Here is a 24,046-nt window from a genome sequence, read left to right as displayed (position 1 = left end):
GTGTACCCATTTTGTTTACGAAGAATAGAAAAACGTCCGTACTTCCGTCCGTAAAAGATCTATAAGAAATCGTAAAATTTAAAAATGAACTCTAACGGAAAACTATTGCAATTCCAATTATTAATCCCGGTTAGCTCAGACGGTAGAGCGCGGGACTATTAATCCAGAGGTCTAGGGTTCAAGTCACTTATCGCGCGACTAGCCTTTTGATTTAAGTTAGTATTGGTGGTTTTCCACCATAAATTATCAAGTTAATATCGTTTGAAATCATTCACCATTATGGGCAGAATTCATAGATGTTCATAGACGACCAAACGAGTTCTCATGGTGTTTCTTTATTTTCCTTCGATGTAGGGAAACTGCGAACCAAAAGGAAGTACATTTGGATATAGGTCGTGGAACATACACAAATAATGAAATGAGATAGTGAGAAAGAGTATCCCTCATTGTGAGAGTAGAAAGCCTTGCTATTTGATACAACTAATTGCAATAGTAAATGTATGTCCACTTATAGAACTCGAAAGCTGTAAATAGAGTTTGTAGTTAAGATTATTCAAAAAACATGGTTTTCAAGAGTGAGACGATGTCCACAGACGGTAATCTCTATATGTTTATATAACATGTGACGTTTGGCTATCTTCTAGGAAAAGCCTTGCAATATAACGTCATTCCTCGAATAGGAGATTCAACATTACCCAGCCTTTGTTGCCTAATGGATAAGGGACCGGCCTCCTAAGCCGGGGATTGCGAGTTCGAGTCTCGCCAGAGGTAGCGAGCAACCGAAACTATAATTATCGAAAATCGTCGTTAAATTGGCAATTACTTTTCTGTTGTTTTACAGTTTTCAAAAAATATAACGTCATTACTCGAATAGGAGATTCAACTTTACCCAACCTTTGTGGCCTAATGGATAAGGGACCGGCCTCCTAAGCCGGGGATTGCGAGTTCGAGTCTCGCCAGAGGTAGCGAGCAACCGAAACTATAATTATCGAAGATCGTCGTTAAATTGGCAATTACTTTTCTGTTGTTTTTCTGTTTTCAAGCAAAAATTTTCATTTGTCCAAGTGTTGGGAAATCGCTGAAATGGCATGCTTAAACTTGGAAACCTTTTCCAGCGACAATTACTTGGCAGCGGAACTTCTTCTGCTGTTTTACAGGTGAACTCTGACCTTCTCATCCTCCTCTGCCGTCTTCACTGGTTCCTGGAGCAACAACGCGCTGACTTCAAGACGCTGGTCATGATGGTAAGGTGCATTCTCGGCAACGTGTACTTGTTGTCTCTCATCTACTTTTAGAAATTATCTAAACCTGGGTTACGATCACAGACCTCGACTTCGATGAACCTGACTGTTCTTACCACTCGTACGGACCATTGTTGAGAGCATGCCTTATCCAGGGTCACCCCGTTGCTTAGTTTGTCTTGTCTTGACTTTTCTTGTCCAGGACCATCACATATACAAAGACCTAAAGACCTTTCGTTCTTCTCTCACTGTGTAATCCTCCTACTGATTTTAAACTTGAATGTTCTAAAAAAAATGACTAGAAATCACTTCTGGCTTCACTTGATCAAATGTTTTGTAGTTACATTCACCAATAAATTGCCACATAACGCATATATTAGGATTCGAACCTACGCTCCAAGTTGGAAACTGATTTCGAGTCAGTCGCCTTAACCACTCGGCCATATCTACATTAACTACTCTAGCAAAATATTTAGAAACTATCAGTACCTTTTGAGAGTGGAAAATATTTAATGAAAGTATTACAGTGGCCCTTAAGAGGATCGAACTCATGACCTCCGCGTTATTAGCACGGCGCTCTAACCAACTGAGCTAACAGGCCTATGAAATCATAATTTATTTCTTAATTTATTAATCAAAGGTTCATTCATCATCAGTTAGATATACTCTGTGTGTCTTTAGAGAGAATGATTTAAGTTATCTACCAAGCAACGCTATATCAGCAGCCAATTTCAATCGTCACTGTGAAGGCAATGCAAGCCAGTGATATTCATTGAGTGTTCGAGGTATATTTGTAGTTTTATTGATCTGACATGATTCCCCATGGTTTGTGGTTAACTACTACTCATCATGACCTAATAATTTCGTCATGTGCTATTAATCGTGGCGGGACTCGAACCCGCAATTTTCGGATAATTACTTTCATAGAAGTCCGACGCCTTATCCATTAGGCCACACGACCTACACTTAAGCAAAGTGCTAGGATTTTGCATCTCTCATTTAACCTGCTCTTCAGTAAGGTAAAACGGAAATTTTGGTAAACCAAAATAAATATTATTACTAGATTGTTTGAAATTCAGGGCAGTTGTGGCCGAGTGGTTAAGGCGATAGATTTGAAATCTATTCCCCCTGAGGGCGTAGGTTCGAACCCTACCAACTGCGGTGAATTGCCATCTGTTTCACGTGCTAGTATTTTCTAGTGGAACAACTCATTATCAATCGTTTACTATTATCTGAAATTTACGCATGATTACAAATATGAACTGTGCAGTCATGGGTATCCTAGGTCTCAGGATCTATCTCGGAACCGTGGAGCCATGACCTGTCACTTGGCGTTTCCAGAAAAGTGTCTATTTTTCAGAGGCCAGTCCCGATATGCATTATGGCGGTCTTTAAGTGTAGTTTACAAACATCAAATGTAGTCAGAGACAAATTATATGATGAAAAAATGTGTACCCATTTTGTTTACGAAGAATAGAAAAACGTCCGTAAAAGATCTATAAGAAATCGTAAAATTTAAAAATGAACTCTAACGGAAAACTATTGCAATACCAATTATTAAGCCCGGTTAGCTCAGACGGTAGAGCGCGGGACTTTTAATCCTGAGGTAAAGGGTTCAAGTCCCTTATCGGGCGACTAGCATTTTGATTTAAGTTAGTAGGGGAGACCGGGGCTGTGTGGGACATGGGGCTACATGGGACATCGCAGTTTTGAGCATGTTCCCGTAATTTTTTTAAAATAATTTTTTACTATATTTGAGCATTTACCATGCCCCATGTTGGGTAAAAAAATTATTTAAAAAAAATTACGGGAACATGCTCAAAACTGCGATGTCCCATGTAGCCCCATGTCCCACACAGCCCCGGTCTCCCCTATTGGTGGTTTTCCACCATAAATTATCAAGTTAATATCGTTTGAATTCATTCACCATTATGGGCAGAATTCATAGATGTTCATAGACGACCAAACGAGTTCTCATGGTGTTTCTTTATTTTCCTTCGATGTAGGGAAACTGCGAACCAAAAGGAAGTACATTCGGATATAGGTCGTGGAACATACACAAATAATGAAATGAGATAGTGAGAAAGAGTATCCCTCATTGTGAGAGTAGAAAGCCTTGCTATTTGATACAACTAATTGCAATAGTAAATGTATTTCCACTTATAGAATTATTCCTGGACGACGCTAACACTGAGAAGCTTATGCATGCTTTTGTTTTCTCCACCAACGACAGCTGCAACTCTCTTTTGTATGGACTCCCCGAGAAGCTCCTGGACAGACTTCAACTTGTCCAAAACAAGGCGGCGAGGATGGTGAGAAGAGTGAAGAAGCATGATCACATTACTCCGCATCTGATGGCCCTGCACTGGCTCCCGATTAAGAGCCGTATAGTGTTTAAGATCCTCGTTTTAACGTTTCACTGCCTTCATGGATCCGCTCCAGCTTACTTATCTGAACTCATCAAGCCCTATCGCCAAGCATTGCAGTCCCGATCGGCAACGTCTCCTAACCTTCTATGTATCCCTAGGATTCGTCTTGAGACGTACGGTGCTCGCTCTTTCAGTCATGCCGCTCCGACGCTCTGGAACAAACTACCGGAGGATATTAGGGCGATCAATTCTATGTCGTTGTTTAGATCTCGTCTCAAGACGCATCTCTTTAAGATAGCATACATGTAATTACGCAAGTTTGTCTCTGCCCAATGTAAGCGCTTTGACCATTTCATGAAAAAGCGCTATATAAATCCTGTAATAATAAAAATAATAATAATAATAGAACTCGAAAGCTGTAAATAGAGTTTGTAGTTAAGATTATTCAAAAAACATGGTTTTCAAGAGTGAGACGATGTCCACAGACGGTAATCTCTATATGTTTATATAACATGGGACGTTTGGCTATCTTCTAGGAAAAGCCTTGCAATATAACGTCATTCCTCGAATAGGAGATTCAACATTACCCAGCCTTTGTTTCCTAATGGATAAGAGACCAGCCTCCTAAGCCGGGGATTGCGAGTTCGAGTCTCGCCAGAGGTAGCGAGCAACCGAAACTATAATTATCGAAAATCGTCGTTAAATTGGCAATTACTTTTCTCTTGTTTTACTGTTTTCAAGCAAAAATTTTCATTTGTCCAAGTGTTGGGAAATTGCTGAAATGGCATGCTTAAACTTGGAAACCTTTTCCAGCGACAATTACTTGGCAGCGGAACTTCTTCTGCTGTTTTACAGGTGAACTCTGACCTTCTCATCCTCCTCTGCCGTCTTCACTGGTTCCTGGAGCAACAACGCGCTGACTTCAAGACGCTGGTCATGATGGTAAGGTGCATTCTCGGCAACGTGTACTTGTTGTCTCTCATCTACTTTTAGAAACTATCTAAACCTGGGTTACGATCACAGACCTCGACTTCGATGAACCTGACTGTTCTTACCACTCGTACGGACCATTGTTGAGAGCATGCCTTATCCAGGGTCACCCCGTTGCTTAGTTTGTCTTGTCTTGAGTTTTCTTGTCCAGGACCATCACATATACAAAGACCTAAAGACCTTTCGTTCTTCTCTCACTGTGTAATCCTCCTACTGATTTTAAACTTGGATGTTCTCCCAAAAAATGACTAGAAATGACTTCTGGCTTCACTTGATCAAATGTTTTGTAGTTACATTCATAAAATGCCACAAAACGCAGATAGCAGGATTCGAACCTTCGCTTCAAGATGGAAACTGATTTCGAGTCAGTCGCCTTAACCACTCGGCCATATCTGCAGTAACTACTGGAGCAAAATATTTAGAAACTATCAGTACCTTTTGAGACTGGAAAATATTTAATGGAAGAATTACAGTGGCCCGTAAGAGGATCGAACTCATGACCTCCGCGATATTAGCACGATGTTGGAACCAATTTAGCTAACAGACCTATGAATTAGCATGAACCAAGTTTTCTGGTGACAACTGTTGTATTCTTTGCTATGCAACTCGCGAAGACAAGCAGGCGTATGAAAAAGAAGAAGAATTTGATTTGCGTTATCCAAGAGAATCTGAAATTGACATTTCGATGAAAGAAAATTTACCTCCAGGGAGAACTCTCTTTTGCGGTGTAAAGTCAGTATGCGCCTTAAACGACCTGGAGTACTACCACGTTATGCTAAACTGTATCAATGATTCTATGCATTCTTTTATTGAGGGCTTTGGTCCAGTGGTTTCTGTGAATGGACTGAATCTCGAAAATCTATAGTACCCACCAAACTATTAGGTACACCCCCCCCTTTTTTCAGTGCATTCTTATGGCACTACGTGTCCTAGAAAAAATGCAATAACTCTTGAACCGCTTGGGCTAGATTTTTTTCCTTTTTTACCTGAATAGATATAATGATGATCTACATTTTTTTTACACATGAAGTTGTCGTAGGATTAACCCCCACTTATGAACCCTTCCCTATACCCTAAAGTTTTCCACTTCAACATTTTTACGGCAAAATAATAACTGGCGCTGTCGCCACCAGAGGAACTGCAAGATACGGGCTGTTGCTACCAGCCGCCAGCTCTCAGAGAATAGGGTTTGGGGTAGAATCAGATATATTACCTCGCCTCCTCGACGGGAATAAATTGAAAGAATCAATGTCATTAAACAGGAAAATTCTCTTTGTTCATTTTAGAATATCTTGCCTAACCTCCAAGAAAATGACTACATTGTTTCCGATTGTTTCTTTTACCCGCAATTTTATCGAGCCTTCATTTATTCTCAAGTTACAAGTTGTGGTGATCATGCCATAAAAAATTCCTGTCCAAAGGTAAAAATGGGGAGAGCGAGTGATTTGACTGTGATGGAAAAATCTAAAATTGTGACACTAAGACAGGAAGGTGCTTCGTTACGTAAAATTTCTCTTGTTCTAGGCCGTAGTGTAAACGCAGTAAAGCAGGCTATCAATAGATTTAATGAGACAGAATGCATAGGAAAAAGAGAAAGGACGACTTCTTGCAAACCTAAAATTTCCGATGCAACTGCTAGATATTTGCAATTATTGTCAAAACGAGATCGTAGAAAAACTTTGCCTCTTCTTACTCAAGAAGTCAACTCCGCGATAAGTAACCCAATTTCAATGTTTACTGTGCGTCGATCCCTGCAAAGTTTTGATATGAACGGCTTAGTTGCGTGCAAAAAACCTCTTCTCAGGAAAGCTAATATACGAAAACACCTAAAATTTGCTCAAGAACATGTAAATTGGACTGTAGAACAGTGGAATCAAGTATTGCTTACTGAAGAAACTAAAGTAGAAGTCTTTGGAACACATCGACGCACATTTGTCAGAATAAAACCCGGCGAAAGATATAGGAATGAGTGCCTTGTACCAACTGTAAAATTTGGAGGGGGTTCGGTAATGTGTTGGGGGGCAATTTGTGCCAAAGGAGCTTTACCACTGCACAGAATAGTAGGGATCATGACTAAGCAAACTTATCACCAAATTTTGATTCGTCAGGTAAAAAAAAAATTCTATTTTGTTTTTTTTTAGCACGAATGACAGTAAAATTTTATACTAGGCAGTGCCAGGAAGTCTTCGGTTACTCGGAGAAGGATTTGTCTATCAAGAAGAAAGTGATCCTAAACATTCATCACATCTTTGTCGAGGATATTTAGAAAGAAAAGAAAAATTAGGTAGACAAATGAATTCTCGCCTAATTATTATTTCTAAAATTTGTTATTTGAGTCTAGGAGGGTTAAAGCCATGGTTTGGCCTCCTCAGAGCCCGGATTTAAATCCTATTGAGCAGGTCTGGGATTTTGTAAAATCTAGGCTAGAAGAATCCGACCGAGTCACCGTGAAAACCATTTGGATGGAACTCGAGAAAGCATGGAATATGATTACGCCCGAATTAATTCAGCGATACATCGGCACAATGGCTAGGTAGGCTGGTAGCAACAGCCCGTATCTTGCGGTGCCTCTGGTGGCGACAGCGCCAGTTATTATTTTGCCGTAAAAATGTTGAAGTGGAAAACTTTAGGGTATAGGGAAGGGTTCTCTGAGTTGATTTTATTGTAAATCATTCTTTATATTCGTATAGAGTGGGGAATTGTGCATCTTTTGGCACAAAGAAAAAGATTTTAGCTTAACTTTTAGTATTTTTTGTAAATTTTTGAAAACGCCGTATATAACACGGCGCATATGGGGAAAAACGGGTGTACCTAATAAACTGAACGATACCGTAGCGCCTTGGGAGTTAATCCTACGACAACTTCATGTGTTAAAAAAATGTAGATCATCATTAGATCTACTCAGGGAAAAAAGGAAAAAAATCTAGCCCAAGCGGTTCAAGAGTTATTGCATTTTTTCTAGGACACGTAGTGCCATAAGAATGCACTGAAAAAAGGGGGGTGTACCTAATAGTTTGGTGGGTATAATTTGCAAAACTCTTTGGTTCTTTAATGATCTAAAATCGTAACGCGCCGCGTGAACTTAAACAACTGCTAGCGCCTGGCGACGGCTTTTCACCAAAAATGAGTGCGGCACGGTGAATAGAGTTTGTAGTTAAGATTATTCAAAAAACATGGTTTTCAAGAGTGAGACGATGTCCACAGACGGTAATCTCTATATGTTTATCCCTGAGGTATATTTATATACGAAGGTCCTTAACAATATAGGGTGTTGGGTATAGGGGGTAGGGTAGTAGTAGCTAGTAGTGAAATTCAGAGGGTTTAATGTCCATTTAGTGTTCCTTTATACGTTTCTTCCCTGAATGACCAATCGTCACCAAATTTTGTACATAATTCTGTCAAAATTTGATACATTGCGTAACGGGGTTTTCATTTGTTTGTATTACTGTTTTAGAAATTTAATATGCGTATTTGTTACCTAGCTGGTTGCCGAATCCTAGTTAGTGAATTCGCTTTTTTTGCGTAACCTTCCAACTGTCAGTGCATGCTCAGCAGTGTAAACAAAAAGAAAAAAAAAGTTTGGATCTTTTCTAGCAAGAAAAGTTTTCTGCTATGGGAGTGGAGAGTATTAATTATTTGATTTGGTTTTTATGTTCCATTTCGATTTGTCTTTATTCTTCTTTTTACTTTGTATTTTCCCACTTTTATTTTTTTAACCCTTTTTGTTTTATTATTACCTCTTTTTGTTTACTATTTTTTATCTTGATTTTAATAAATTTGGCTGTCAGTAAAATTTCTATGCCTCCTTTTTTAACAGTTAGTCATCAACCAAGAAGTTGAGAAACATTTTAAAAATGTTAGATTATATTCATTTTCAAGCTCTGGGTCATCTCTCCAATCTTCCTCTGTCCTCTCCTCGGTCATAAAGATCTTCTTGCGGTCGTGAAGAGTTACCACCGATCTTCCACTTCCATTTACCTCGGAAAGCTTATTAAGAGGAATTTTTCAAAAATTTTAAACTTAGTTTTTTTTTCCGACTTGATGGAGGTTCGAACCCCTAACCATGCGAATGGCAGCCTGGGTTGATGACCATTAGACCATCATTGTTGTATTATTGGAAGAAAAAAATGGGTATGATGGTAGCTCGCTATCTATTAGCCAAGACTTATGTAATGCAACATGTGACCGCATGGTATAATTGTATTGTTACTATAGTAATAAGTGTTACTTTAACTTAATCTGAACATGAAGTGCGACGTGGGGTGGCGGGGCGAAGCCTCCGCCACTTTTGTTTAACCTCGATTTTTTGTCTCTTTAACGTTTAAAAAAATTCCCGAAGGACATTACCGAAGGAATCTTGTATAACATGGGACGTTTGGCTATCTTCTAGGAAAAGCCTTGCAATATAACGTCATTGCTCGAATAGGAGATTCATTATTACCCAGCCCTTGTGGCCTAATGGATAAGGGACCGGCCTTCTAACCCGGGGATTGCGAGTTCACGTCTCGCCAGAGGTAGCGAGCAACCGAAACTATAATTATCGAAAATCGTCGTTAAATTGGCAATTACTTTTCTGTTGTTTTACTGTTTTCAAGCAAAAATTTTCATTTGTCCAAGTGTTGGGAAATCGCTTAAATGGCATGCTTAAACTTGGAAACCTTTTCCAGCGACAATTACTTGGCAGCGGAACTTCTTCTGCTGTTTTACAGGTGAACTCTGACCTTCTCATCCTCCTCTGCCGTCTTCACTGGTTCCTGGAGCAACAACGCGCTGACTTCAAGACGCTGGTCATGATGGTAAGGTTCATTTTCGGCAACGTGTACTTGTTGTCTCTCATCTACTTTTAGAAACTATCTAAACCTGGGTTACGATCACAGACCTCGACTTCGATGAACCTGACTGTTCTTACCACTCGAACGGACCATTGTTGAGAGCATGCCTTATCCAGGGTCACCCCGTTGCTTAGTTTGTCTTGTCTTGACTTTTCTTGTCCAGGACCATCACATATACAAAGACCTAAAGACCTTTCGTTCTTCTCTCACTGTGTAATCCTCCTACTGATTTTAAACTTGGATGTTCTCCAAAAAAATGACTAGAAATCACTTCTGGCTTCACTTGATCAACTGTTTTGTAGTTACATTCACCAATAAAATGCCACAAAACGCAGATAGTAGGATTAGAACCTACGCTCCAAGATGGAAACTGATTTCGAGTCAGTCGCCTTAACCACTCGGCCATATCTTCATTAACTACTCTAGCAAAATATTTAGAAACTATCAGTACCTTTTTAGAGTGGAAAATATTTAATGGAAGTATTACAGTGGCCCGTAAGAGGATCGAACTCATGACCTCCGCGTTATTAGCACGGCGCTCTAACCAACTGAGCTAACAGACCTATGAAATCATAATTTATTTCTTAATTTATTAATCAAAGGTTCATTCATCATCAGTTAGATATATTCTGTGTGTCTTTAGAGAGAATGATTTAAGTTATCTACCAAGCAACGCTATATCAGCTGCCAATTTCAATCGTCACTGTGAAGGCAATGCAAGCCAGTGATATTCATTGAGTGTTCGAGATATATTTGTAGTTTTATTGATCTGACATGATTCCCCATGGTTTGTGGTTAACTACTACTCATCATGAACTAATAATTTCGTCATATGCTATTAATCGTGGCGGGACTCGAACCCGCAATTTTCGGATAACTACTTTCATAGAAGTCCGACGCCTTATCCATTAGGCCACACGACCTACACTTAAACAAAGTGCTAGGATTTTGCATCTCTCATTCAACCTGCTCTTCAGTAAGGTAAAACGGAAATTTTGGTAAACCAAAATAATTATTATTACTAGATTGTTTGAAATTTAGTTCAGTTGTGGCCGAGTGGTTAAGGCGATAGACTTGAAATCTATTCCTCTCTGAGGGCGTAGGTTCGAACCCTACCAACTGCGGTGAATTGCCATCTGTTTCACGTGCTAGTATTTTCTAGTGGAACAACTCATTTTCAATCGTTTACTATTATCTGAAATTTACGCATGATTACAAATATGAACTGTGCAGTCATGGGTATCCTAGGTCCCAGGATCTATCTCGGAACCGTGGAGCCATGACCTGTCACTTGGCGTTTCCAGAAACGTGTCTATTTTTCAGAGGCCAGTCCCAAAATGCATTATGGCGGTCTTTAAGTGTAGTTTACAAACATCAAATGTAGTCAGAGACAAATTATATGATGAAAAAATGTGTACCCATTTTGTTTACGAAGAATAGAAAAACGTCCGTACTTCCTTCCGTAAAAGATCTATAAGAAATCGTAAAATTTAAAAATGAACTCTAACGGAAAACTATTGCAATACCAATTATTAAGCCCGGATAGCTCAGACGGTAGAGCGCGGGACTTTTAATCCTGAGGACAAGGGTTCAAGTCCCTTATCGGGCGGCTAGCCTTTTGATTTAAGTTAGTATTGGTGGTTTTCCACCATAAATTATCAAGTTAATATCGTTTGAATTCATTCACCATTATGGGCAGAATTCATAGATGTTCATAGACGACCAAACGAGTTCTCATGGTGTTTCTTTATTTTCCTTCGATGTAGGGAAACTGCGAACCAAAAGGAAGTACATTCGGATATAGGTCGTGGAACATACACAAATAATGAAATGAGATAGTGAGAAAGAGTATCCCTCATTGTGAGAGTAGAAAGCCTTGCTATTTGATACAACTAATTGCAATAGTAAATGTATTTCCACTTATAGAATTATTCCTGGACGACGCTAACACTGAGAAGCTTATGCATGCTTTTGTTTTCTCCACCAACGACAGCTGCAACTCTCTTTTGTATGGACTCCCCGAGAAGCTCCTGGACAGACTTCAACTTGTCCAAAACAAGGCGGCGAGGATGGTGAGAAGAGTGAAGAAGCATGATCACATTACTCCGCATCTGATGGCCCTGCACTGGCTCCCGATTAAGAGCCGTATAGTGTTTAAGATCCTCGTTTTAACGTTTCACTGCCTTCATGGATCCGCTCCAGCTTACTTATCTGAACTCATCAAGCCCTATCGCCAAGCATTGCAGTCCCGATCGGCAACGTCTCCTAACCTTCTATGTATCCCTAGGATTCGTCTTGAGACGTACGGTGCTCGCTCTTTCAGTCATGCCGCTCCGACGCTCTGGAACAAACTACCGGAGGATATTAGGGCGATCAATTCTATGTCGTTGTTTAGATCTCGTCTCAAGACGCATCTCTTTAAGATAGCATACATGTAATTACGCAAGTTTGTCTCTGCCCAATGTAAGCGCTTTGACCATTTCATGAAAAAGCGCTATATAAATCCTGTAATAATAATAATAATAATAATAATAGAACTCGAAAGCTGTAAATAGAGTTTGTAGTTAAGATTATTCAAAAAACATGGTTTTCAAGAGTGAGACGATGTCCACAGACGGTAATCTCTATATGTTTATATAACATGGGACGTTTGGCTATCTTCTAGGAAAAGCCTTGCAATATAACGTCATTCCTCGAATAGGAGATTCAACATTACCCAGTCTTTGTTGCCTAATGGATAAGGGACCGGCCTCCTAAGCCGGGGATTGCGAGTTCGAGTCTCGCCAGAGGTAGCGAGAAACCGAAACTATAATTATCGAAAATCGTCGTTAAATTGGCAATTGCTTTTCTGTTGTTTTACTGTTTTCAAGCAAAAATTTTCATTTGTCCAAGTGTTGGGAAATCGCTGAAATGGCATGCTTAAACTTGGAAACCTTTTCCAGCGACAATTACTTGGCAGCGGAACTTCTTCTGCTGTTTTACAGGTGAACTCTGACCTTCTCATCCTCCTCTGCCGTCTTCACTGGTTCCTGGAGCAACAACGCGCTGACTTCAAGACGCTGGTCATGATGGTAAGGTGCATTCTCGGCAACGTGTACTTGTTGTCTCTCATCTACTTTTAGAAACTATCTAAACCTGGGTTACGATCACAGACCTCGACTTCGATGAACCTGACTGTTCTTACCACTCGTACGGACCATTGTTGAGAGCATGCCTTATCCAGGGTCACCCCGTTGCTTAGTTTGTCTTGTCTTGACTTTTCTTGTCCAGGACCATCACATATACAAAGACCTAAAGACCTTTCGTTCTTCTCTGACTGTGTAATCCTCCTACTGATTTTAAACTTGGATGTTCTCCAAAAAAATGACTAGAAATCACTTCTGGCTTCACTTGATCAAATGTTTTGTAGTTACATTCACCAATAAAATGCCACAAAACGCAGATAGTAGGATTCGAAACTACGCTCCAAGATGGAAACTGATTTCGAGTCAGTCGACTTAACCACTCGGCCATATCTGCATTAACTACTCTAGCAAAATATTTAGAAACTATCAGTACCTTTTGAGAGTGGAAAATATTTAATGGAAGTATTACAGTGGCCCGTAAGAGGATCGAACTCATGACCTCCGCGTTATTAGCACGGCGCTCTAACCAACTGAGCTAACAGGCCTATGAAATCATAATTTATTTCTTAATTTATTAATCAAAGGTTCATTCATCATCAGTTAGATATACTCTGTGTGTCTTTAGAGAGAATGATTTAAGTTATCTACCAAGCAACGCTATATCAGCAGCCAATTTCAATCGTCACTGTGAAGGCAATGCAAGCCAGTGATATTCATTGAGTGTTCGAGATATATTTGTAGTTTTATTGATCTGACATGATTCCCCATGGTTTGAGGTTAACTACTACTCATCATGAACTAATAATTTCGTCATATGCTATTGATCGTGGCGGGACTCGAACCCGCAATTTTCGGATAACTACTTTCATAGAAGTCCGACTCCTTATCCATTAGGCCACACGACCTACAATTAAATAAAGTGCTAGGATTTTGCATCTCTCATTTAACCTGCTCTTCAGTAAGGTAAAACGGAAATTGTGGTAAACCAAAATAAATATTATTACTAGATTGTTTGAAATTTAGGGCAGTTGTGGCCGAGTGGTTAAGGCGATAGACTTGAAATCTATTCCTCTCTGAGGGCGTAGGTTCGAACCCTACCAACTGCGATGAATTGCCATCTGTTTCACGTGCTAGGATTTTCTAGTGGAACAACTCATTTTCAATCGTATACTATTGTCACAGGCAATCTGTTCGGCGCACTTGTCGTTTGAACACAATCAATAAAAGGCACCAAATCGCTGGCCAACGACACCGGCACAGTCAATCTGGTGGCTCTCACCATTGGCCCTACACTAATTACACTTAACCTATGCCAATGATGCCCCTAATGGGTCTAACACTATCTTACACACACGCACACTAGCTCACAAACACAGCTTACACACGAGCAACACACGGATAGAAAAAGAACAGACTCAGGCGGGGAAATAGATGCGACCGTCCGACGCAACAAGCAGACACAATCTGCTAGGGAAAAAGGGTTAAAGAGGGGAAGTCAGGTCGACGCGAGGCCATCTAGCGCTCGCCCTACAAACAATAGCATTAGTGAAACAGACGGAACGTGACATTTCTCCCCTCCACGGAGAATGATCGTCCCGATCATCAACATGAAACAATGAAGGGGTTAATTAAACATCATGCAGGCATACACACACAACATTCAGGCCAAAATCAAATCGTCTTAGTCCTTATACTACTCTTAGCCTTATTCTTACTCTAAGCCTTTACTCTACTCTTAGCCTTAGTCTCGACTCTGTTTTAACAGTAACTTACAGCTAAGTGCACTCTAACTTAACTCACACACACAAGGAAGACACATCTTCCCCGGAAGCTTCCGCACACCCAGTGAAAGCACACCTCTCCGTTACAACGAAGGCACTCCTCTTCACAACCTCTCTCGTGAAGGTACACCTCTTCAATACAATGAAGGCAATCCTCTTCACAACCACAAAACAACATAAATCAATCGAGCCAAATGCACACAATAAAACCAGTGACAAATTCAAACGTTCAGTCACACAACAAATCACACAAATAAATCTCCAATCCAGACAAATCGGGGACTTCAATAAGCGTCGAGGGCGGAGGGCATGCTCGCCCACTCGTTCATCACTAAATCCAGTCGGCAAGAAAGCGTATTTGTCGCAATGCTGCATCCGCACCACAGCTCAAGATTGCTGACCACTCCACCGCACTAGGCGTCTTTTCGTTCACTCGTTGCCTCTCCGATATCTTCCGATAACTGCAACGGGCTTTTTGTCAACAGGCGATTAAACACTCACTTTCCACTAAACATTCTTAGCCTTAACGGCTTTCGACGAGACACATGAACTCAATCCGGATTCTTCTTTTCTTCTGCACAATGACTCCACGATCCGCCATAACTTGAAGTGATGGTTCCACCATACGGCCCCGATTTCGCCAACCTAAAACAACTTCACCGACTTTCTCTAAAGATAATAATTAGAGTTACATAATTCACAACTCGTTCACAACAGCCCGTTTTTTTTTTTACTTTGCGACTCGACGATTGGGACATTCACGCGAGTAATGCCCAGGATCCCCACAATCAAAGCATCCTTTCTCCTTTGAACAACCGCGCGCTACGTGCCCGGAATCCCCGCAGTTATTGCATATCGGCCGCCCGTCAACTGTCCTTTTATTTGGACGATCTCGCCGCTGGGAATTTCGCCCTCTCCATGATGACCTCATTTGCGAATCAAATCCCGACCCCCCAGCGGTACGCATCGATTGCGTTGTCTCCTCCAGTTTACGAACGATAGGGTCCAAATTTTTCGAGACCTCTTCCCGAACGAGCTTTTCGATTTCCTCTTTTCCACTCTCGGGTGGAACAGGGAGAATGTTGTTAACGGGAGTCGATCGTTCGGCGATCAAGGCCGCCTGACTATGAGCTTGTAGACGACGAAACAGCTCATCGATATTCGGCCGGTCCATCTGGGGAAACACTTTTTTCATCAACGTCGGCTCCATGTTTTGGAAAATGAATTGAACTTTACGCTCCTCAGGCATGGCAGGATCTACTTTTGAGCACAGATAAATGATCTCATAACAGTATGACATCACTGGCTCATCCGGTAACTGTTTTCTGGAACGCAGTCGAGATTCTAGTTCCATCGCATAGTTATGATGTCGAAATGCTGCCTGCAAAGCTCTCATCAACTCGTCGAACGTGCCAGGACGAGGTTGTAGGCCCAATAGCCATTTTGCCGCCACCCCCTCTAGACTGAATTCAATATGGCGGAGCTGTTGGATAGGACCCCACTGGTTAAATGCCGACACCCTTTGAAACTGAATGCTCCACTCCATCACGTCCTCATGTGGTAATCCACGGAAGACTGGAGGATCACGCTCTTTGAAATTTCCCACGTGAATCAAGGGAGGAACATCGGGAATCCCCAGAAAAGGATCGTTTGGTGCAACATTAAACTGGACATTTTCACCCGGCCCGTGACCCGGTGCCTCAACTTCCCCACGACCCGCTTGGTCCTGAAGGGCCTCGTTTCCCCGCTGCATTCTTAAAATCAAGAAGAATGTCTATGAAACCAATTCCGGAAACCAACCAACCCCAATCAAACTCGATAAAAGAACAGGGGACTAAGAAATCAGCAAATTTACGGCAACGAATACGGACGAATCAGCGACTACTACACACCCCGGCCAAGTTACGCTTCAACCCGCCAACTAGCTTAGAATTCAACCCAACGCAACTAAATGAATTATTTCAGCGTGACTCACAAACCAATTCAACTCCCACCCTATGCAATACAAAATAAGGAACTACTCGCAATCAATAAGTGGGCAGGGACTCAGCAAGGGGCAACCAACATGAAAGAGTCAAAGACTCACAAACAAACAATGGCCAAGTCTCTCTCACTCCAAATCAAATCGGCCATCAAGCCTCAAGAACCTGTAAGAACAAAGCTATGAGGATTAGGGGACGCAACTTACAAGCCTTTGGGTCGGATCACGCACGAATCAAAACGGAGCCATCCAAATCCAAAAATTAGACCCAAAAGCGGACAATCTTCGACACAAAATCTAAATAAAAAGCAAAACAAAATTAGAATCAAAATCATAAAAGAATTTACTGAAAATCGAATTAGCGTCCGCTTCAACACAACACCAACGTCAACACAACGGCAGGGAAAAAATCGTTGACCGTGCGACTCATCAACACGAAACATCAACGTAATGAGCTCAATGGAAAATTCCAATCCAAAACGATGCCAAAATACCCTTGGGTCTCTAAAGAAAAGCAAAAGAAATTAAATTGAAAATCTTTGTAAACGTTATTAAAACAAATAGCCTGTGATATCAACACAAACACAGCAGCAACGTCAACACGACGTATAGGGAAAAACCAGTAGGCGCGTGACTCATCACCCACGCAACTCCAACGTAAGGACCAAGAATTGAGTCCAAGAAAAGTAATCCAAAATGCTCAAAAATCAATCTAAAAATAAAACAAGAATCAATTAACTCGTCAAACAAATAAATTGAAACGATACGTGACCAAATCAAAATAGCAGCAAAACGTTGGACGACGCGACGTAACCAAAACGTCGACGATGAGACGCCACAATTTTCAACGAAATTTTGTCCAAGTTTTTTCCCACACACAGAATCAAACTTTTAAATTTGTTCTCAAACAACAAGTGCCGCCGTACCCTGCATCTCCACCATTGTCACGGGCAATCTGTTCGGCGCACTTGTCGTTTGAACACAATCAATAAAAGGCACCAAATCGCTGGCCAACGACAAAGGCACAGTCAATCTGATGGCTCTCACCATTGGCCCTACACTAATTACACTTAACCTATGCCAATGATGCCCCTAATGGGTCTAACACTATCTTACACACACGCACACTAGCTCACAAACACAGCTTACACACGAGCAACACACGGATAGAAAAAGAACAGACTCAGGCGGGGAAATAGATGCGACCGTCCGACGCAACAAGCAGACACAATCTGCTAGGGAAAAAGGGTTAAAGAGGGGAAGTCAGGTCGACGCGAGGCCATCTAGCGCTCGCCCTACAAACAATAGCATTAGTGAAACAGACGGAACGTGACACTATTATCTGAAATTTACGCATGATTACAAATATGAACTGTGCAGTCATGGGTATCCTAGGTCTCAGGATCTATCTCGGAACCGTGGAGCCATGACCTGTCACTTGGCGTTTCCAGAAAAGTGTCTATTTTTCAGAGGCCAGTCCCGATATGCATTATGGCGGTCTTTAAGTGTAGTTTACAAACATCAAATGTAGTCAGAGACAAATTATATGATGAAAAAATGTGTACCCATTTTGTTTACGAAGAATAGAAAAACGTCCGTAAAAGATCTATAAGAAATCGTAAAATGTAAAAATGAACTCTAACGGAAAACTATTGCAATACCAATTATTAAGCCCGGTTAGCTCAGACGGTAGAGCGCGGGACTTTTAATCCTGAGGTCAAGGGTTCAAGTCCCTTATCGGGCGACTAGCCTTTTGATTTAAGTTAGTATTGGTGGTTTTCCACCATAAATTATCAAGTTAATATCGTTTGAAATCATTCACCATTATGGGCAGAATTCATAGATGTTCATAGACGACCAAACGAGTTCTCATGGTGTTTCTTTATTTTCCTTCGATGTAGGGAAATTGCGAACCAAAAGGAAGTACATTCGGATATAGGTCGTGGAACATACACAAATAATGAAATGAGATAGTGAGAAAGAGTATCCCTCATTGTGAGAGTAGAAAGCCTTGCTATTTGATACAACTAATTGCAATAGTAAATGTATGTCCACTTATAGAACTCGAAAGCTGTAAATAGAGTTTGTAGTTAAGATTATTTAAAAAACATGGTTTTCAAGAGTGAGACGATGTCCACAGACGGTAATCTCTATATGTTTATATAACATGGAACGTTTGGCTATCTTCTAGGAAAAGCCTTGCAATATAACGTCATTCCTCGAATAGGAGATTCAACATTACCCAGTCTTTGTTGCCTAATGGATAAGGGACCGGCCTCCTAAGCCGGGGATTGCGAGTTCGAGTCTCGCCAGAGGTAGCGAGCAACCGAAACTATAATTATCGAAAATCGTCGTTAAATTGGCAATTACTTTTCTGTTGTTTTACAGTTTTCAAAAAATATAACGTCATTCCTCGAATAGGAGATTCAACATTACCCAGTCTTTGTTGCCTAATGGATAAGGGACCGGCCTCCTAAGCCGGGGATTGCGAGTTCGAGTCTCGCCAGAGGTAGCGAGCAACCGGAACTATATTTATCGAAAATCGTCGTTAAATTGGCAATTACTTTTCTGTTGTTTTACTGTTTTCAAGCAAAAATTTTCATTTGTCCAAGTGTTGGGAAATCGCTGAAATGGCATGCTTAAACTTGCAAACCTTTTCCAGCGACAATTACTTGGCAGCGGAACTTCTTCTGCTGTTTTACAGGTGAACTCTGACCTTCTCATCCTCCTCTGCCGTCTTCACTGGTTCCTGGAGCAACAACGCGCTGACTTCAAGACGCTGGTCATGATGGTAAGGTGCATTCTCGGCAACGTGTACTTGTTGTCTCTCATCTACTTTTAGAAACTATCTAAACCTGGGTTACGATCACAGACCTCGACTTCGATGAACCTGACTGTTCTTACCACTCGTACGGACCATTGTTGAGAGCATGCCTTATCCAGGGTCACCCCGTTGCTTAGTTTGTCTTGTCTTGACTTTTCTTGTCCAGGACCATCACATATACAAAGACCTAAAGACCTTTCGTTCTTCTCTCACTGTGTAATCCTCCTACTGATTTTAAACTTGGATGTTCTCCAAAAAAATGACTAGAAATCTTTTCTGGCTTCACTTGATCAAATGTTTTGTAGTTACATTCACCAATAAAATGCCACAAAACGCAGATAGTAGGATTCGAAACTACGCTCCAAGATGGAAACTGATTTCGAGTCAGTCACCTTAACCACTCGGCCATATCTGCATTAACTACTCTAGCAAAATATTTAGAAACTATCAGTACCTTTTGAGAGTGGAAAATATTTAATGGAAGTATTACAGTGGCCCGTAAGAGGATCGAATTCATGACCTCCGCGTTATTAGCACGGCGCTCTAACCAACTGAGCTAACAGGCCTATGAAATCATAATTTATTTATTAATTTATTAATCAAAGGTTCATTCATCATCAGTTAGATATACTCTGTGTGTCTTTAGAGAGAATGATTTAAGTTATCTACCAAGCAACGCTATATCAGCAGCCAATTTCAATCGTCACTGTGAAGGCAATGCAAGCCAGTGATATTCATTGAGTGTTCGAGATATATTTGTAGTTTTATTGATCTGACATGATTCCCCATGGTTTGTGGTTAACTACTACTCATCATGAACTAATAATTTCTTCGTATGCTATTAATCGTGGCGGGACTCGAACCCGCAATTTTCGGATAACTACGTTCATAGAAGTCCGACGCCTTATCCATTAGGCCACACGACCTACACTTAAACAAAGTGCTAGGATTTTGCATCTCTCATTTAACCTGCTCTTCAGTAAGGTAAAACGGAAATTTTGGTAAACCAAAATAAATATTATTACTAGATTGATTGTAATTTAGGGCAGTTGTGGCCGAGTGGTTAAGACGATAGACTTGAAATCTATTCCTCTCTGAGGGCGTAGGTTCGAACCCTACCAACTGCGGTGAATTGCCATCTGTTTCACGTGCTAGGATTTTCTAGTGGAACAACTCATTTTCAATCGTTTACTATTATCTGAAATTTACGCATGATTACAAATATGAACTGTGCAGTCATGGGTATCCTAGGTTCCAGGATCTATCTCGGAACCGTGGAGCCATGACCTGTCACTTGGCGTTTCCAGAAACGTGTCTATTTTTCAGAGGCCAGTCCCAAAATGCATTATGGCGGTCTTTAAGTGTAGTTTACAAACATCAAATGTAGTCAGAGACAAATTATATGATGAAAAAATGTGTACCCATTTTGTTTACGAAGAATAGAAAAACGTCCGTAAAAGATCTATAAGAAATCGTAAAATTTAAAAATGAACTCTAACGGAAAACTATTGCAATTCCAATTATTAATCCCGGTTAGCTCAGACGGTAGAGCGCGGGACTATTAATCCTGAGGTCTAGGGTTCAAGTCCCTTATCGGGCGACTAGCCTTTTGATTTAAGTTAGTATTGGTGGTTTTCCACCATAAATTATCAAGTTAATATCGTTTGAAATCATTCACCATTATGGGCAGAATTCATAGATGTTCATAGACGACCAAACGAGTTCTCATGGTGTTTCTTTATTTTCCTTCGATGTAGGGAAACTGCGAACCAAAAGGAAGTACATTTGGATATAGGTCGTGGAACATACACAAATAATGAAATGAGATAGTGAGAAAGAGTATCCCTCATTGTGAGAGTAGAAAGCCTTGCTATTTGATACAACTAATTGCAATAGTAAATGTATGTCCACTTATAGAACTCGAAAGCTGTAAATAGAGTTTGTAGTTAAGATTATTCAAAAAACATGGTTTTCAAGAGTGAGTCGATGTCCACAGACGGTAATCTCTATATGTTTATCCCTGAGGTATATTTATATACGAAGGTCCTTAACAATATAGGGTGTGGGGTATAGGGGGTAGGGTAGTAGTAGCTAGTTGTGAAATTCGGAGGGTTTAATGTCCATTTAGTGTTCCTTTATACGTTTCTTCCCTGAATGACCAATCGTCACCAAATTTTGTACATAATTCTGTCAAAATTTGATACATTGCGTAACGGGGTTTTCATTTGTTTGTATTACTGTTTTAGAAATTTAATATGCGTATTTGTTACCTAGCTGGTTGCCGAATCCTAGTTAGTGAATTCGCTTTTTTTGCGTAACCTTCCAACTGTCAGTGCATGCTCAGCAGTGTAAACAAAAAGAAAAAAAAAGTTTGGATCTTTTCTAGCAATAAAAGTTTTCTGCTATGGGAGTGGAGAGTATTAATTATTTGATTTGGTTTTTATGTTCCATTTCGATTTGTCTTTATTCTTCTTTTTACTTTGTATTTTCCCACTTTTATTTTTTTAACCCTTTTTGTTTTATTATTACCTCTTTTTGTTTACTATTTTTTATCTTGATTTTAATAAATTTGGCTGTCAGTAAAATTTCTATGCCTCCTTTTTTAACAGTTAGTCATCAACCAAGAAGTTGAGAAACATTTTAAAAATGTTAGATTATATTCATTTTGAAGCTCTGGGTCATCTCTCCAATCTTCCTCTGTCCTCTCCTCGGTCATCAAGATCTTCTTGCGGTCGTGAAGAGTTACCACCGATCTACCACTTCCATTTACCTCGGAAAGCTTATTAAGAGGAATTTTCAAAAATTTTAAACTTAGTTTTTTTTTCCGACTTGATGGAGATTCGAACCCCTAACCATGCGAATGGCAGCCTGGGTTGATGACCATTATACCATCATTGTTATATTGTTGGAAGAATAAAAATGGGTATGATGGTAGCTCGCTATCTATTAGCCAAGACTCATGTAATGGAACATGTGACCGCATGGTATAATTGTATTGTTACTATAGTAATAAGTGTTACTTTAACTTAATCTGAACATGAAGTGCGACGTGGGGTGGCAGGGCGAAGCCTCCGCCACTTTTGTTTAACCTCGATTTTTTGTCTCTTTAACGTTTAAAAAAATTCCCGAAGGACATTACCGAAGGAATCTTGTATAACATGGGACGTTTGGCTATCTTCTAGGAAAAGCCTTGCAATATAACGTCATTCCTCGAATAGGAGATTCAACATTACACAGCCTTTGTTGCCTAATGGATAAGGGACCGGCCTCCTAAGCCGGGGATTGCGAGTTCGAGTCTCGCCAGAGGTAGCGAGCAACCGAAACTATAATTATCGAAAATCGTCGTTAAATTGGCAATTACTTTTCTGTTGTTTTTCTGTTTTCAAGCAAAAATTTTCATTTGTCCAAGTGTTGGGAAATCGCTGAAATGGCATGCTTAAACTTGCAAACCTTTTCCAGCGACAATTACTTGGCAGCGGAACTTCTTCTGCTGTTTTACAGGTGAACTCTGACCTTCTCATCCTCCTCTGCCGTCTTCACTGGTTCCTGGAGCAACAACGCGCTGACTTCAAGACGCTGGTCATGATGGTAAGGTGCATTCTCGGCAACGTGTACTTGTTGTCTCTCATCTACTTTTAGAAACTATCTAAACCTGGGTTACGATCACAGACCTCGACTTCGATGAACCTGACTGTTCTTACCACTCGTACGGACCATTGTTGAGAGCATGCCTTATCCAGGGTCACCCCGTTGCTTAGTTTGTCTTGTCTTGACTTTTCTTGTCCAGGACCATCACATATACAAAGACCTAAAGACCTTTCGTTCTTCTCTGACTGTGTAATCCTCCTACTGATTTTAAACTTGGATGTTCTCCAAAAAAATGACTAGAAATCACTTCTGGCTTCACTTGATCAACTGTTTTGTAGTTACATTCACCAATAAAATGCCACAAAACGCAGATAGAAGGATTAGAACCTACGCTCCAAGATGGAAACTGATTTCGAGTCAGTCGCCTTAACCACTCGGCCATATCTGCATTAACTACTCTAGCAAAATATTTAGAAACTATCAGTACCTTTTGAGAGTGGAAAATATTTAATGGAAGTATTACAGTGGCCCGTAAGAGGATCGAACTCATGACCTCCGCGTTATTAGCACGGCGCTCTAACCAACTGAGCTAACAGGCCTATGAAATCATAATTTATTTATTAATTTATTAATCAAAGGTTCATTCATCATCAGTTAGATATACTCTGTGTGTCTTTAGAGAGAATGATTTAAGTTATCTACCAAGCAACGCTATATCAGCAGCCAATTTCAATCGTCACTGTGAAGGCAATGCAAGCCAGTGATATTCATTGAGTGTTCGAGATATATTTGTAGTTTTATTGATCTGACATGATTCCCCATGGTTTGTGGTTAACTACTACTCATCATGAACTAATAATTTCTTCGTATGCTATTAATCGTGGCGGGACTCGAACCCGCAATTTTCGGATAACTACGTTCATAGAAGTCCGACGCCTTATCCATTAGGCCACACGACCTACACTTAAACAAAGTGCTAGGATTTTGCATCTCTCATTTAACCTGCTCTTCAGTAAGGTAAAACGGAAATTTTGGTAAACCAAAATAAATATTATTACTAGATTGATTGTAATTAAGGGCAGTTGTGGCCGAGTGGTTAAGGCGATGGACTTGAAATCTATTCCTCTTTGAGGGCGTAGGTTCGAACCCTACCAACTGCGGTGAATTGCCATCTGTTTCACGTGCTAGTATTTTCTAGTGGAACAACTCATTTTCTATCGTTTACTATTATCTGAAATTTACGCATGATTACAAATATGAACTGTGCAGTCATGGGTATCCTAGGTTCCAGGATCTATCTCGGAACCGTGGAGCC

General features: G+C 40.4%; 19 non-coding genes across 19 annotated transcripts; 8 read left to right on the top strand and 11 right to left on the bottom strand.

Moving 5' to 3' along the window:
* The first annotated feature begins 892 nt into the window (after positions 1-892).
* Trnar-ccu lies at positions 893-965 on the top strand. Its single transcript has one exon. It is a non-coding gene; the product is annotated as a tRNA-Arg (tRNA).
* Positions 966-2,118: 1,153 nt separating this feature from the next.
* Positions 2,119-2,202, bottom strand: Trnar-ucu. Its single transcript is given in 2 exon segments — positions 2,119-2,154; positions 2,166-2,202. It is a non-coding gene; the product is annotated as a tRNA-Arg (tRNA).
* A 119-nt stretch (positions 2,203-2,321) lies between these two features.
* Positions 2,322-2,402, top strand: Trnas-uga. The gene has a single exon. It is a non-coding gene; the product is annotated as a tRNA-Ser (tRNA).
* Positions 2,403-4,914: 2,512 nt separating this feature from the next.
* Trnas-cga lies at positions 4,915-4,996 on the bottom strand. The gene has a single exon. It is a non-coding gene; the product is annotated as a tRNA-Ser (tRNA).
* A 4,766-nt stretch (positions 4,997-9,762) lies between these two features.
* On the bottom strand, positions 9,763-9,844 carry Trnas-cga. The gene has a single exon. It is a non-coding gene; the product is annotated as a tRNA-Ser (tRNA).
* Positions 9,845-10,271: 427 nt separating this feature from the next.
* On the bottom strand, positions 10,272-10,355 carry Trnar-ucu. The gene is given in 2 exon segments: positions 10,272-10,307; positions 10,319-10,355. It is a non-coding gene; the product is annotated as a tRNA-Arg (tRNA).
* A 119-nt stretch (positions 10,356-10,474) lies between these two features.
* Trnas-uga lies at positions 10,475-10,556 on the top strand. Its single transcript has one exon. It is a non-coding gene; the product is annotated as a tRNA-Ser (tRNA).
* A 2,313-nt stretch (positions 10,557-12,869) lies between these two features.
* Trnas-cga lies at positions 12,870-12,951 on the bottom strand. Its single transcript has one exon. It is a non-coding gene; the product is annotated as a tRNA-Ser (tRNA).
* Positions 12,952-13,028: 77 nt separating this feature from the next.
* Positions 13,029-13,102, bottom strand: Trnai-aau. Its single transcript has one exon. It is a non-coding gene; the product is annotated as a tRNA-Ile (tRNA).
* Positions 13,103-13,581: 479 nt separating this feature from the next.
* Trnas-uga lies at positions 13,582-13,663 on the top strand. Its single transcript has one exon. It is a non-coding gene; the product is annotated as a tRNA-Ser (tRNA).
* Positions 13,664-17,990: 4,327 nt separating this feature from the next.
* Positions 17,991-18,063, top strand: Trnak-uuu. The gene has a single exon. It is a non-coding gene; the product is annotated as a tRNA-Lys (tRNA).
* Positions 18,064-19,476: 1,413 nt separating this feature from the next.
* Positions 19,477-19,558, bottom strand: Trnas-cga. The gene has a single exon. It is a non-coding gene; the product is annotated as a tRNA-Ser (tRNA).
* Positions 19,559-19,985: 427 nt separating this feature from the next.
* Positions 19,986-20,069, bottom strand: Trnar-ucu. The gene is given in 2 exon segments: positions 19,986-20,021; positions 20,033-20,069. It is a non-coding gene; the product is annotated as a tRNA-Arg (tRNA).
* A 119-nt stretch (positions 20,070-20,188) lies between these two features.
* Trnas-uga lies at positions 20,189-20,270 on the top strand. The gene has a single exon. It is a non-coding gene; the product is annotated as a tRNA-Ser (tRNA).
* A 400-nt stretch (positions 20,271-20,670) lies between these two features.
* Trnan-auu lies at positions 20,671-20,743 on the top strand. Its single transcript has one exon. It is a non-coding gene; the product is annotated as a tRNA-Asn (tRNA).
* Positions 20,744-23,097: 2,354 nt separating this feature from the next.
* Trnas-cga lies at positions 23,098-23,179 on the bottom strand. Its single transcript has one exon. It is a non-coding gene; the product is annotated as a tRNA-Ser (tRNA).
* Positions 23,180-23,256: 77 nt separating this feature from the next.
* Trnai-aau lies at positions 23,257-23,330 on the bottom strand. Its single transcript has one exon. It is a non-coding gene; the product is annotated as a tRNA-Ile (tRNA).
* Positions 23,331-23,606: 276 nt separating this feature from the next.
* On the bottom strand, positions 23,607-23,690 carry Trnar-ucu. The gene is given in 2 exon segments: positions 23,607-23,642; positions 23,654-23,690. It is a non-coding gene; the product is annotated as a tRNA-Arg (tRNA).
* Positions 23,691-23,809: 119 nt separating this feature from the next.
* Trnas-uga lies at positions 23,810-23,891 on the top strand. The gene has a single exon. It is a non-coding gene; the product is annotated as a tRNA-Ser (tRNA).
* The last annotated feature ends 155 nt before the right edge of the window (positions 23,892-24,046 follow it).

Source organism: Daphnia pulicaria, chromosome 4 (assembly GCF_021234035.1).
Source record: "Daphnia pulicaria isolate SC F1-1A chromosome 4, SC_F0-13Bv2, whole genome shotgun sequence".
Taxonomy (NCBI): Eukaryota; Metazoa; Arthropoda; class Branchiopoda; order Diplostraca; family Daphniidae; genus Daphnia; species Daphnia pulicaria.
Note: the sequence above shows the minus strand (reverse complement) of the source record. Positions and strands in the feature narration are given on the sequence as shown.